General features: G+C 29.2%; 1 long non-coding RNA gene across 1 annotated transcript; it reads left to right on the forward strand.

The window, feature by feature from the left end:
• The first annotated feature begins 2,028 nt into the window (after positions 1–2,028).
• LOC132759088 (uncharacterized) lies at positions 2,029–4,245 on the forward strand. The gene is made up of 3 exons (XR_009629663.1): positions 2,029–2,044; positions 2,427–2,703; positions 4,201–4,245. It is a non-coding gene; the product is annotated as an uncharacterized LOC132759088 (long non-coding RNA).
• Positions 4,246–12,485: the final 8,240 nt, after the last annotated feature.

Below are 12,485 nucleotides of genomic sequence, written 5' to 3' on the forward strand. Positions count from 1 at the left end.
ACAATGAAACTATAACTATTATGGTATCCTACTTTATCATATGGATAGATCAACAAAGAAAGGCGCCGCTTCATTAACGCAATCCCCAACACCGTACAGTCACACATGTCCATCGGAAAGGCACCCTGTAAAGAAACGAACAGAATCAAGGCTTTCCATTTTTTTAAAATTTTAAAACTTTTAAGACTGTCAATAGACAATTTTAAAAAAACATTTTTTATTTTTTGAAAAACTATCAATGTTTTTCTGTTCTTTAATTCATTTTCCCACCACCCCCCAAAATTTCTTAATCTCAAGGGTCTGTAGCGGGACATTTTTTGAAAATATCCATTGGAATAAAAAATAATGAAAAATGAAGATCTTAAAGTTTGCTTAACACGGTATAATTTAAAATATTGCATTTCAGTTGATAGGAAGGACAAATCAAGCTACCGCCAATATTTTCCATTTTAGGGGAAATCCATTTTCCCCCTTCAATCAGACAGGTTCTTTCAAAAACAAAAAAATGTTGGTTTCAAATTTAAAATATATGTGTCCCTTAAAAAAGGGAAACTTACACAAACTCATGTCATTCTTTTTACCTCATTATCATTTTTTAAAAAATTATTTTTATTTTTCATCTACAAGATTCTATACATTTTCTTTACAAAAGTTTCATTGTAAATAAAAACTTTTTCCAAAATCTATCTATAAAACAAAAAATTTTTAAAAAACTGTTTCCGGTTGTATTTTTTGCTAAACGATTTGAAACCCTTTGTCAAGCTTTGAAATATTTCCCCGGGGTTTTAAACCCCTTTTTATGAAAAAAAAGGGAAAAAATTTTTTTTTGTTGCGCACCCTTTTTACAAAAAAAATTTTGCTGGCATGACAAATTTTGGAAAAAGGTTTATAAGGCGGGGTCCTTTTGGAACCCGGGAACAGAAAGCTAGCGACGATTTTTCCCGACTTTTTAGCCCAAAAAAAGGAAAATTTTTTTAAAAAATAACATTTAATTTTTTAAAAATATGATTTTTTGGTAGAATGTTTTGTACAAAACATAAAATATATAAGTTATGAAAATTTTTTTTTTTAAAAAAAAAGGCCTAAAAAAAAAAAAACGAGAACTGATTGAAATAAAAAACTTTTTATAAGGGAAAAATTATATTCACTTTTTCCCTTTAAAAAAAAATAATCTGTTATGTATTTTTAAAAAAATTATTTTTAACCAAAAAAACATTTTAAAAGGGCAGGCAAACCCAAGATGGGGACATTTTTTTCTAATATTACACAGTTTGTATTGAATCTCCCGGGAAAACGGGCTGGAGCATTTTAGGCCATTTGGGTTTTTAAACTTTTTGGGAAAAAGGGCCATAGAGGGAGACGAGGATGAATTTTTGCGTAGGGGAATTTCCTGGGGGAATTTTTTTCAGGGGACATAAAAAATTATTTTTAAAGGGAAAAGACAAAACCAAAAGGTTAAAGCATCATTTTATTTAACTTGTTTTCCATTACTTTTTTTTCTGTAAAAAAAATTTTAAAAAATGTGTCCGTTTTTGGACTTTATGTTTGTTTTTTGTAACTATGGGATTTTAAACCTTCATAAAAAAACCCAACGATTATTTGTTTTAAATTTTTCAAAGATAATTGATTGTTCCCGGGTCTGGTCCCACAAGTGGGCCCAATGAATAAATCCCAAATTTGCAATTTTTTATCATTTTTCCCTTTTGGGGTTCGTTTAAAAATTTTTTTAAAATTTTTAAAAGGGTTTACTTTCTGTTTGCCCTTGGGTAACTAAAACACTTGTATGGGAAACACTTTTGCCAATTGAAAAATTTAAAAGCTTTTTTCAGAAAATCCCAGATAAAAGAGTCGCCCAAAAAAAAGGGTTTTTCGGGGGAGACGCTTTTGTGGGGGAAAATTTTTGGGGAACATAGTTTGGGTTATTGTAACCAACAAAAAGCCCCGGGGAAAAGAAGGTTTTCCCATTTTCTGTCTTTTTGTTAGAAACACTGAATTTTTCATTCGTTTGCAACGAGCGTTTTTCCGGGCAAGGCCCTCAGAAAAAGTAATTTGCGTTTTCATTATTTAAAATGTTTTAAAAAATTTGAAAAAAAAGGTCCCATAAAAATTTCAGGGGGTTTTTAATTTATAAATTTTTGTTTAAATTTTCCCCAAAAAAAAAACTTTTTTCTTTTTTAAAAACTTTCAACAAGAAGATAAGTCGACAAATACAATTTATTACAGCGTGCAGAAATAATCACCAATACAACATCAAATATATTTATGACAGTTTACGTTAAATTCTTAAATTGTTAAAACAATATCTTCCGAAATACAAGTGAACTATAGTGAAATTTGTCTGTCAAAAGTATAAAAAGTGAGAAATGGATTAATAAATATGTAACATTGTATTCAAACAGAAAGTTGTATTAATATATCTTTTTCAGAGGAAAGACAGAAAGACCTAGATGAAATGAGGAAGATCTATGAGCTTAAACAAGACAAGTTACCTGGCGGACCCGGGGGCCCTCCACTGATAAAAGAGATGCCTAGCCGAGAGGAGTTTTCTTTTCTCCATAAAGCTAATTTGGTTTCAAAATTAGGTATCTTGAAAATTGAAGCCGATAAGCAGCTTTTATTTCACGGCAAAGGCGCTTTTCATTCCATTGATGAAATTAAACGTGTGTACGGACACATCTTTCCCGAGCCGTCAAATATAAAAAGGTACGTTTCCCAAAGTATATTTTTAATTTTTTTTGTTTTTTTATGATTTTAAACAGGCATTCCTCATTTTTCTAGAGAAATTTTTTGGAGCTAATCATTCATGTGAAAGCGGTTTAATCGTTTTTAAAAAATAAATACAATGTTTATAAGCAACATTAAAACATTACTAAGAAAAATCATACATCTTATTGAACCATATTGATTACATTGTTTTACATTTCTTTGAATATTGAAGAAAGATGATACGTAGGAAAAGGATCATGATAGTAATAAATCATTTAAACAAATAAGATATCGGTCAAAAGAATTTTTTTAATTGTTTTTTTAAAAAAATATTTGTCCTTAGCTGGTAAAATTTATCTTAGTTTAATGTACCATTTGATTCTTTTATATAGAAAGGGAAATTTAAAATGAAAAAAACAGCATCATATGCAAATTTTACCGATAAATTTATTTATTTTTCCACGGGTTCCCATGATACGAGTTTTTTGGGAAATTTGAAAACGTTTGATGAGTGTAAAAAAATCCTACCATGAACGTTTTTCACAAAATTCCGGGACAAACTGCATTTAAAAATTCTCTTTGTTAAAACCTTTTCCTTAAAGGGAATGGCCCCCTCCCAAAAACCCTATACAGAAGAAAGGGCTTTTTCAAAATTTTAAACTACGAATATTTCGAGGGTTTATCCCAAACTAACAAAGGGTTTTTAATAATGAGGGCCCCCCCGATGGGCATTTTTTTCCCCAAATTTAATAATGGCACCCTTGTACCTATTCCCCTTTCAGCTGTTCCAGTCCCCGAGTCCCAAATAATCCCGTTTTTCCTCCGAGCGATTCAACAAATACGTTGGACTTTTAGAAAAAATGGGTTTCCAACGCAGTTTGGAAATTTATCACCAATCAGTGACGCCCCTTTTGGTTTCACCCTTTAAGGGAGGGAAGGGAGTCGTCTTTTGTACACACCGACAAATTCATTATAGTCTTTCCTTTTTAAAAGGGCTGCGGTTTCCCCCCCACTTTCTGAAACCTCATTCTATAAATTTAGACGGGTTTCCCCAAAAACTATTTGGTGAGGAGGGTTTTTGTGAAAAAAACCCTCAACTTGGGGGTAATAAATGGAAGGGTTAGAGCTTATAAAAGGGGGAAGAAAAAAGGAATGGGTATGGAGTGATGGTCCCCTTTTCCAAATGTTTTAAAGGGGAATCAGGGTTAGATGATGGAGCACTTTTACCAAATTATTACTATCGAAGCGATGCTATGGAAATCTACAACGCTATCTACTCATATGTACAAAAGTATTTAGCTCTGTATTATCTTTCTGACGACGATGTTAAGAAGGATTTGGAAATACAGAATTGGAGACAAGAGCTTGTAGCACCCACTAAAGATAATGGGCTTGGTATGGAAGGCGGTCTTTGGAAAAGGGAAGGGGGGGCAAATTTACCAACAAGAGAACAAGTATGTCTAACAACTAACATCTGTCATCTTTACTTGCCAGCGTTCAACATGCAGCCGCCAATTTCCGCGCCAGTATGAAGATTACCGCATATCCACCTTTGGTAATCCTCTGAAACTTCATGAGGACCACCAAAATAATAAGCAAGATGTTGAAGAACCAGACTTCATGCAAGCTCTTCCAACTAAAGCAGAACTGTACAGTTACCATTTACTTTGTTATTACTTCTGCCGTTAATTACCAATGCTACGAACAGCCTTGGGAAGATTTTGAAGTGGAGTATAATCACAGATGGACAAAGCTCTTAAGGTTGTCGAGGAATTCAAGGCGGGATCTTGCACGCATTTCCATCAATAAAAAAGGAAAAAAAACAAAAAATTTGTCCCACAAATACTTGGGTGTCTGAATCCATATCGGGGTTTCCAAATTCAATAAGCCCTTTGATTGACTTTCTATTTGTTTCTTTTCCATCAAACACTGTACATTTTGGGGAAAAATGTGAAATTTTTCTTTTCTTTTACAATTTTTAATTTGAAAGCTTCACCGCCCAAAAGAGTTCAATTAGATGAAACCCCATTGGGAAAAAATTTAAATTTGAAAAAAAATAACCCAATTTCAAAAAAAAAGTAAAACCTTTTCCCATATAGTTCAGGAACAATTTGAAATTACCAGGTTTTAAAAACCCTATTTAAAAATTTTTAAAGACAAATTTTCGTTACAATTTTAAAAATTTTTTTAAAATTTTAAATTTAAAAAAAAGACTTTTTTGGGAAAATTTATTAATTTTTTGGGTATGAATTAGGGGATTAATGTTTTTCAATCTTTTCAGTTTTTCATTTTTTTAATTTACAGTTTTTTGAAATAATTTTTTTTCCGGGTTGGGGGAAAAAATTACAAATATTTACTTTTCATTTTACTTTGAAATTTTAAATTTAAAACTTTTTTTTTTTTCCCCTATTTGAAGTGATATTCACGCACAAAAATTTTTTCTTCAACCAAAAAACTGAAGTTTTTCCAAATTTATTTTTTATGTTGTAAATAAAAAAAGGTTTCTGCTTCAAAAATTTTTTGATGTTTTTTTAAAGTTAAATGAATATTGTTTAAAAAAATCCTTTTGTTTATTTAAAGATTTTTAGAGCTTTTATTTAAAATTTTTTTTTAATCGGAAACTCTCCCAAACTCTGTGGATTAAGAAAAAACGATAAAACTGCCCTTTTTTTTAAAATTTTTTTTAAAAAAAACCCAATTTAAATAGAAAACCTTTAAAAACCCTTTTTTTGGTAGAAAAAAAACGGCCTTTTTTGGGCACCAAAGTTGCATAACTTTAAAAAAGTTAAATACCCAACAAGGTCAATTAACGTTTTAACCCTGCTTTAATAAATTTGAAAAAAAAAAAAACGCCCCATTTTATTTTTAAAAAAAGGGGAAAAAAGGGTGATGCAAGTTTAATCACATTTTTTTAAAAAATCCGACCAAACCCCCCACTTTTAATCAGCTTTTAAATATTTAAAATTTTGAGTAAAAAAAAGGTTAAATAGAATCCTTTTAAGAAAGCCCAAAACGACCCAAAAATTTAAAAATTTCCGACCCGGTTTTTATTAAGTCTGTTTTACGGGAAAGGGGACTTTGGGAAAATCAAGGGTTTCCTTCAAGCCCCCCAGAACCCTTTAAACAGGGAAAATTTCAACATTTTTAAAAATGATGAAGTTTAAAAAAACCCCCAAATTTTACAAAAAGGGGTCATTTATTTTAAACCCCTTTATAAAGAAACTTTAGTGCCATTCCATGAAAAACGGCTATAGTTTCCCCCCCCAGGAAGATTTTTTGGCCCTTAAAACGAGAAAAACAATGGGGGAAAAAATAAATGGGAAATTTTAAAAAGGGGAAACACAAATAAAAAATTTTTAAAAAGGGCCCCATTTTTCCCAAGGGTTATTTTACTTTCAAAAATAACGAAACTGGAACCCCCCAAAAAAGAAAAAAGGGCCCAAAAAGAAAGAAATTTTTAAATACAGCCCAAAACAACAAACAATTTAAAAAGGTTTGAGTTTTTTAATTAAATAATCGGGGATTTTTCTTTTTATTTAAAAACATTGGGGTTTTTTTTAAAAATACAGTAAATGTTTGGGGTTTTAAAATCTTTTTGATTTTGAAAAAAGGGGGCCCATAAATTTTAAAAAGTATATTTTATTCCCTTTAAATTTTTTTTTAAATTTTTTACTGGTCTTTCTGGTCTTTATTTTTCCCCTGGGTTTTAAATTTTGACTATGACGGCCTCAAAAAATTTGGAAAAAATGTTTATAATTTTTTTCATTTCGGGGGAAAAAAATTTTTTTTGCATTTACCCAAAAGGGGGAAAATTTTGTTTAATTTTATAAGATGTTAGGACCCAAAACAAGCCCAAAAATTTTTATTTCCAATCCAAATTTTCAAAATGTCACAAGTGGACCGAAACGAAAATTTTTAAAAAATTTGGCAATCTTAAATTTTAAACCCGCTTTAATAAATTGATTCCCCTGCAGTTTCCAAAGGGAAAAAAAACCCAAATTAAAACAAAATTTATTTATTTTATCTGCGAAAAACCCCCAAAAAGTTCCCCAAAAACACACGACCTTTTAAAGTTTTGCCCTTTTTCAAAGTTTGTTTTTGTTCCAAATTTAAAACAAAGCAATATTGCCTTATATTTAACGGAACCCCTTCCGGGCCCAATTGTTAAAAATTTTAATTTAAAAAAAATCAGGGAAAATTTAAACTGTTTGGGTTTAAAGTTTCATTTTTCTCTTAATGGCCCCCCGGGTTTCACCTAATTTTGGGAAAAAAACCATTTATTTCCCTTTTTCTTCCCCAAAACCACAAAAAGGAGGTCACCGGTGACCCCCTATTTAAATTTTAAAGCCTTTATTAATATTTTCAAAAAAAATGGAAAGTGGTCACCAAGGGCTGCTGGGGAAAAAAAAAAAAAAAAAAAAATTAAAAAAAACCACCCGAAGTTGGGGTTCTTGATAATCTGGAAAAAAGGGGGGAGAGGGGGACAAACCATGCCCCCTTTGCTTTAACGGGGATTTTAAAGAAGAAATAGAGAAAATTTGGGAAAACCTTTAAAAAAAAGCCAAAGCGGCAAATTGAAATTGTTGCAGGCTCCGGGTTGAGCCGGGTTCATTTAACCCCGGTTTTTTAATTTAAAAGTAAACCCCACGCCCTGACCCCCTAAACAAAATTAACATTTAAAAAATTTTTGAATTTTGGGAAATTCCCTTTAAAAATTCTCGAGTGCAATTTTAAAAGGTGTGTAATAGTTTTAACAAACAAATTTGTTTATAAATTTTAAGTGCCCTTGTTTTAAAAAAATGGTTTAAAAATTTAAAAACCGGTGAGAAAGGGGTTAAAAATTTTGGTTTTAAAAAAAAAATAAAAAATTCAAAAATTTACCGTAAAATGTTTTCTTTAAAAAAAAATTTTTTTTAAAAAAAAAAAAGAAAAAAAAAAAATTAAAAAATTTAAAAAAAAAAAAAATTTTTTCTTTATAAGGTCAATTGGGGGCCGTTTAAAAAATAGGCGAAGGTTTGGAAAATTTAATTAAATTTTTTTAAAACTTTTCAAAACGTAAATTTTTAAAAAAAAACTTGGGAAAGGGTTTTAAACTACGGCCACTTCCACTTGACGACTTTCAAAAAATTGCATTGGAAAGGAAATTTCGGGTTTAAATTAAATTTCCCCCCCCAAAAAGGTTTACCCAAAATTTGGGGCCCCCATGAGTTTTAACCCCCCAGTTTTGGTGGTGAGGGGATAAATTTTTTGGGGTGCCCGCAAAATTTAAGAGAAAAGGGGGCCCGGGAAAACACGGGGTTTCAAAATTGGGTGGCTTTTTAAAAAAGAAAGGGGGAAAATAAAAGTGTGCGACAATTTAATTTAAAAACAAATATATTTTTTTTAAGCTCGGGCTTTTTTTTAAAAAAAAAAATAAGATATGTTTCAGTCATTTCCCCGTTCCAAATTGCCCTTTTTTGTCTTTCCAAAAAATTTAACATTGATCAAACTTTTGGCTTTTTGTTTTGTCTTCTAAAACCCCAAAAAACCTTTTTGGGACAAGACCTTTTGAAGACCGAAATAAAAATTTACCTTCATTTTATAAAAGGCCCTTTACCTTCAATTTATTTTTTAGATTTTTCCCGTTTAAATGGTTTTAACCCTTGGTTTAAAAATCTTTTCTTTTAAACCCTTTTAAATTAGGGCTTAACCCTTTTTTAAATTAAAAAATTTGGTTTTCCCCTTCCCACATTTTTTAAAAATAAAATTTTATTAAATCAAAAAATGGATTTTTTAAAACCTTTAAAAAACCTTTAAAAAATTTTTTTTCACAGATTTTTTCTTAAATTTCTGTAATTTGGGAAAAAATTATTATTTTATTACATGGAAAAAACCAAAAGGTTTTTCTTCCAAAAAATTTTCACGGACATTGGCATTGAGTTTTAAAAGCCTGACCATCCGGGTTTTTAAAAATTTTGTTAAAATTTCCCAAAATTTTTTTATGAAAAAATTTGATTTTATGGTAGAAAAAAAACTGTTGACCAAAAAAAAATTATTTAATTTAAATTTAACCCTTAACTTTCAGTTTAAAAAATTAAAAATTTAAATTTTATTTTTTAAAATTTAAATTTTTTAAAAAGTGGCCCTTTTTAAATTTTTAATTTTTAATTCAGCTAAAAGAAAATTTTTTTCAAGTGCCTATTTTAAATTTTAAAATTTATTTAAATTTTTTAATTTAAATTTTAAAATTTTAAAAAAAAATAAAAAATTTACCCTTTTACAGGGTTTTAAAAATTTTTTTAAAATTAAATTTATATTGAAAGAATTAACCTTAATTACCCACCCTTTTTCGAATTTTTCTTTTTCTTTTTGCTTGGTTTCTTTTAAAATTTTTTTACCCAAAATAAAAAAAAGGAGTCCGGAAAACCCCAAAGGGTTTTGAAAATTTTCCCCCATGGGGGCTTCTAAAACATTTTTTAGTTTTTTAGATTTACAATTTTGTTTTAAAAAATAAACTCCTTTGAAATTTTAAAAAAACCCCGGACTTTTTTAAGTGTGAAAAAAGTTTTCCTTTGGGGGGTTTCGCTTAAATTTAGCGATTACATTTTAAGGGGGAAATTAAATCTTTACACCCCTGGGCCTAAAATTTATGTATATTTATTTCCGGGCTTTTAATTTAATTAAAGGTTTTCCAAAAAAAGGGAAATTTTTAAAAAAAATTTAATTCAATTTCCAAAAAAAATTTTGGAAACCTTCTTCCTGTTTTTTTTTTGGTTTAAAAGGAATTAACCATAGGGAAAAGTTTAAAATTAACTTTTAATCAAAGTTACCCCAGTTTTAAAAACTTATTTCTTGATTCCTTTTATGGACGCCCTTTTAAATTTTTACCAAACTTTTTTTTTAATTTTAAATTTGGGAAATTAACCCCTTTTATTTTAGGACCAGAAAAAACAAAGGCCCAAAACTTTCAAAAACCTTTGATGAATTTTTATAAATTTGAAACAAGGGGGCAAAAAGGTTTTTAAATTTAAAATTTTGTAAAAAATGACCCGAAATTTTTAAGTGCATTTTTTTTTTCTTTGACAGGAAATTTGGCCCTTCACCCTTTAAGTTGGAAAAATTTCTATTATTTTTGATGTCCCTTTCGGCAAAACAAACAGTGGGCACCTTTTAAATTTTTAAATTAAAAAAAAAACCATTTTTTAAAATTTTTTTTTTTAAAAAATTTGTTTTAAAGTATTTGTTTGGGTTTAAGGGGAAAAATTTTTTAAAACTCCCTTTCCCACCCCGCCCTTTTTTTAAATTTTTTTTTAATTCCCCGAAAAATTTCACACAAATTTTTTTTTCTTCTTTGGTTTTAAAATTTTTGGAAAAAATCTTGCCGGATTAAAAAAAAGGGGCGCGACATCCGGGTACAATTAAAAAACTTCCCTTTGATTTTGTTTTCCCTGTTTTCCCAATTTATGTTCTGCGCGCAAAAACTTTTTTCTTTAACCCAAAAATAATAAAAATCCAGGTTTCCAAAATTGTGGGAAATCTTTCACGACATAAATTCTTGTGGCACGAAAAAAAAAAAAATTAAAATTTTTGCAAACCCCAAATCCCGGAAAACTTTTAAAGTTCCAATGGATTTAAAATTTCCTTTTTCCCCCTGGGGAAAAAGGGGTCCATCGGGATTAAAAAAAAAACAAAATTTTTTTAATTGTTTAATTAAAATTTTCTTTGGAAAAGGAAAATTTTTAAAAAAATTAAACAATTTTCTTTTTTTAAGGTTTTTTTTCGGAAAATTTTAAAAATTTTTTTAAAAAAATTTAAAAATAAACTATTTCGAAAAGAATTGGGGCCCAAAAACCCCAAAAATTTTAAAAAACCAGATAATTTATTTTTTTACTTTTTAATTTTGACGTTTTTACAAATTTTTTAAAAAACTTATTTTTTTTTTATTATTTAAAGGGGGAAAAATTTTTAAGGGTTTCTTAATTTAAATTTTGTCAAATTTAAAAACGTTAAAAGGAAAAATTTAATTTTTTAAGTATAATTTCCCCTTTTTAAAGGGGTTTAAAAAATTGCAGAAATTTTTGGGAAAAATTTTAAATTTATATTTTGGAAAGTTTTTACAAAAGATTAAAATTAAAAAACCCAAAAGGGACGACGTTCAAAAAGGGAAAAAAGTCCCCTTTTACAATTTTTCCCGTCAAAAAAAGGGTTTTTTTAAACAAATTCCAGTTTTTAAAAAAAATTTTGAACATCAAAAAAAAATGTTACGAAATAAAATAAATAGTAAATAAATCTGATTCAAAAATTTTAAAATAAGGGAAAAAATGGAAGGGTTTAAAATGAATTTTTATATTGTTTTTATTTTTTTTTAAATTTTTTATTTTTATTTTTATCGGGTTTTACGTTCCCCACCCAAAAAATTATAGTCATAAAAAGACTTCCGGGTTTGAGTGGGAAAAAGGGTTTTAGTTTCCACTTTCCCTATTATTTAAAAAAACGAACGGGCACCTGGGGTTAAAAAACCACCCACCCGGTTTTCCCTAAAACCATCTGGGTAGCTTCCTACATTTAAAAATTCAAAAATCCCCGTCGGGGGTTTTGAAAAACACTTTGATGTGAGGGCAAAATGGTTTTGGGGTCAACAACCTAAAATACTTTGGGCCCCGGCCTCCCCATATCATTTTAAAGGTTTCCCCATAAAAACCCCATTTTTAAAAATAAAAATTTTTTTGATCAAAATCTTTACTTTTTGATAAAGTTTTCCCATTGGGTTTCCTTAAAACAGAACTTCTTGTTGAAAAATAGGTTTGGGGAACTCATCAGATAAATCTTTACTTTATGATAAATTGTTTTGCGATCTAGTAGTTGATAAAATTATTTAAAATAATGATAGTAAGTAAGTTAATAAATAATATTTTGTTTTTTTACATTGTATTTCTGTGTTTTGATCTCGGTGGTTAAGTGGAAGATAAGGAACAACGGTTGGTTTACTATTCTTGCAATCTTTAACAAATTTTTAAAGCTTATCACGTAAGTCAACAACGAAGTTTTTCCAATGAACCTATGTCTGAATTGAACCAAAATTTAATTAGTAAAATGCAGTATTTTATTAAAAAATTTTATTGAAGTACAAGATCACCACAAAGGCGGGGCAATATTCCCCTAGATCGAAACGTTGTTGTGTATTTAAAAATAAATCTTTCAATTAGAGAAAGACATCCGTTCGTTCTTTAAACTTCATCAAAATGTTTTATCGATCAAATAATTCTTTAAATAACCCATCGATGGAAGCACCTTTACCCTAGGTGCTCGCTTCATTAAACTTTTTATAGAGGTCAACAAGGCTATTTCACATAACAAATATCTGAGCATGGTCACTGTTATTTCAAATATGTTTCCTTTATAAAGCCTAAATAAATCAAGTGACCCCGGGGTGGTGCCGATATTGAACCTAGGGGCATGAACAATATCATTTTTGTAGAGGTCTATAACGTAATGCTACATGCCGAATATATAAGTTCTGAACATTTTTGTTTCACAAAATAAGACACAAATATTATTTTTAAATAAAGCCTATATTAATATCATTTAGGTAATACTATATGCCAAATATCTAAGCTCTGGGCATTGTATTCTCACAAAATAAGACATAAAAGTTTTCCTATATAAAGCCTTTTTTAACTTTTTGGACCCCCGAGGCAGACCAATTTTTTTATTTAGGGAAAAATGCACACGTCTCATTAAACATTTTTTTCCAAAAAAGTTTTTAATTTCCTTTCCCTTGGGCCCAAAAATACAGAGCG

Source organism: Ruditapes philippinarum, unplaced genomic scaffold, assembly GCF_026571515.1.
Source record: "Ruditapes philippinarum isolate M1 unplaced genomic scaffold, ASM2657151v2 ctg1887_1_1_1_1, whole genome shotgun sequence".
NCBI lineage: Eukaryota > Metazoa > Mollusca > Bivalvia > Venerida > Veneridae > Ruditapes > Ruditapes philippinarum.